Source organism: Morone saxatilis, unplaced genomic scaffold (assembly GCF_004916995.1).
Source record: "Morone saxatilis isolate NCDOM2014 unplaced genomic scaffold, NCSU_SB_2.0 Contig18, whole genome shotgun sequence".
Taxonomy (NCBI): domain Eukaryota; kingdom Metazoa; phylum Chordata; class Actinopteri; family Moronidae; genus Morone; species Morone saxatilis.
This window is the reverse complement of record NW_023339740.1, coordinates 29411706-29414764: the sequence shown is the minus strand read 5'-3', so window position 1 is coordinate 29414764 and position 3059 is coordinate 29411706.

Here is a 3059-nt window from a genome sequence, read left to right as displayed (position 1 = left end):
AGCTTGTTTCTCTGATAACTTAATTTTATCAGAGTTAAAAAGCACCAAGATCTAAACAGTGGATGGTAAAATGTGGCTTGAGACTGGATAAACAGTCCACTGGAGGTTTACAGTCACTAGAAGCACATTCACAGTCTTTGTAGCTAAGTTAGCAGCTGTCTTGTAGCTGAGCTAGCAGCTCAGAGAGGCTAATTGTCCATTTTTGTGTGTGTGATCAAGGTAAAGATTGATGTCTGATACAGAATTGAAGGTTGTAGTTAAACTTGAATGTTCATTGTCTCATTTTTAATTAAAGTGAACACTGAAGAGTAAAGATGTGGACTTGTGTTGCTGCTGTGGCCATTGACTTTATATTTGAGTCTTGATTTCAACTCCCAATAAACAGCAGCTGGATCAACCTGCCAGGTGAGTCTGATCCAGCCAGGACGTTTTTTTCAGGATTTTTTCTGTACAGTACAGGACAGCACTCGCTCACAAACAGTCATATAATGTACTGACAGTATTGGCACGTTAATGCTCATTCTAACAGACAAGTTTTAAACTTAATACTGAGGAGGAGGCGAAAGGAAGTTTTCCAGGATATTTGGCCATTTTAATCAATTTTAAGGTGTTTCCATAACTGTAAAATACTCTCTAAATGTCCCTGTTTTCCAGCAAGAGAAACAATATGTAAACATACATTTTATTTCAGGTAGAACTTTCTTTGTCTCTTTTTCCTCACCTTACTCTCTCCCCTCGTTCACCTCTCGCCTTCTTCCTGCAGGCCGTCGTTGAGATTCAGTACGTTGTTGTGTTTTTCACTGATCCACAGAGACTGTCCCATTACTGGGACACACTTAGAGGACGGAGGGAGAGACGCAGTAGAAAAGGTAGAAATAAAGATAAATAAAGAGCAGGAGTTGGAGGGATGCTGCAGAGGAGGAGGAGGAGGAGGAGGAGGGGGAGGAGGAGAAACTATTAAATTTTAGGTCCTGTCGACAGCTGAAGTAGAGACACTTTGGCTCTAATAAGAGTTTGTGAGCTCGGTTCCTGACAGTGCCGATTCCTCAGGATGCTTTTCTGTCTGAAACAACCTTCACTGGAGTTGATGTCTGCTTCAATATCTGCATTGTTCAATAAGAGCTCATTCTGTACAGTTCACCTGCTGCACAGCTGAGACACAGGTGGGATCACCGCCTGGTTCTGTTTATTTTTTAATCAGTTTCCAGGAGTTTACACGAAAATCACCAAATATCCTGGAAAAAAATTAATTGTTTTTTAGCCCCTTGACTGTTTGTTGAATAACAAGGCTGAGGACAGGGTTCGAGTTACACTTGGAGCTTTGTAGGGGTCTCTAGAATAACTAACGTTGGGGCGGAGATTAATAATAACCTAACAAGTGTGCTTTGATACCAGAAAGGACAGAATTCTCTCTCTCATGCAGATGAATAAAGAGATTTGCTCTTCGTCTTGCAGACAAACCGACAGAGTCTGAATTCAGATGTTTTAATAATCAACATCATGATAGCATCATATTGATCTACTCGTTGACATTAAATCACAAACATCTGATTATCGGGGCGTCAAACCGCCGCAGTGAGACAGATTCAAGGATATTCAGGTAAATACGAACGTGAACCTGTATGAGCTCCAGTTTGAACTGAAGAGGAAGGAGCGGGGAGACGGCTGTCAGGCTGCATCTTCATCATGTGTTTAGCGATGATCAGCTCTGTTCTCTCTACTGATCCATAAAGCGTGCACTCACTGCTGACTGACGTCTCAAACACACTCATTTAAAATGAAAGGAAGTGAAAATGGAGTCTGCATGATGTCCTTCAGCCTCAGCGCAGCTCTTCATCAGTGCTTCAGGCTGCATTTCCTGAATGTCAGCAGCACAGTTTGAAGCTCCTTTCACCCCTCAGGAGGCCGCGTGGAAAATACCACGACTCAAACAACCTTGAGCAGCGTTTGGCAGCGTCGTCTCATTTCAGCTTAAATTATCAGCAGACTGATGAAAACCTCCGACTGCTGTCGTCACTGGACTCATCTGGGATTTAGGCCGATTGCAGGTGGACAAATGTGAAGGACAGTCGTATGAAGGTTTCAGACTTTTGACTTTCTGAATAAACCGACTGCTATCCGAGGCTGCAGCATCAGTTTTAGCATTTTGGAGACTTTAATGGTCATCAAAAATACTTAATCACAATCACATAGATCAATAATTGCTTGAAAAAAACAAATGAAGATATTTCAGCTCACAAACATTACTGTGGCCCATTAGTAAAGTGTTCGAAATCAATACATTGTTTTATTTCCAAGTCTTTAGACATTTTACAAGTGTGCATCTTTTTTCATTGAACCCATTGACCATTGAGTCTAAAATGGAGCTGCAGCTGGGGCAGCTGCCACCCCTCTAGATCTGCCCCTGCTCTTTCTGCCCCACTGCTCAGTTTCATTTCAATTCCAAAGATTTGTGTCGTCCACATGATGGAATATCAAAATCTGTGCATCCACTGTATTCATCAGAAACTGTATCACAGCTGTTTGTGATAGTATTTTTACAATGACATACTTACTCCACATATTTGCCAGAGGTGTCTAACAGACAGCGACACACAGACCGGCTCACAGAGAGAAACCTCCTCCTCCCACCATAACAAGATTGTCCTTTTAACTTCATTGTTGCAGAAGAAGGGACACTCTGCTTCACCGTGAACACAGAAATGAGGTCATCATAAAGATAGAGAGGAGCTGGATCACTTGTGCACCTGAACTGACTGATGTGTGTCCTGTCTCACTCACTCTGGGAGTGCCGGCATTCACACTCACACACATCTGTAAGCTGTTAACAGCTTTTAGCTTTCTAAAGCAGCAGGTTCAATATCTGCAGCAGTACAGTACAGTCCACTCCAGATGCACCAAACCCTCTCAACCATCCTGATCAGAAGCTGATCACAGCAGCTTTTAGAAAAACTGAGACGTCTTTTTTTCCTGAAATATGCAAAAATAGTCTTTTGTGTAATTTATTAAAAAATGGATGTCCAGTAGAAAGCTATCATTAACTTTGTACCACTAGCTAA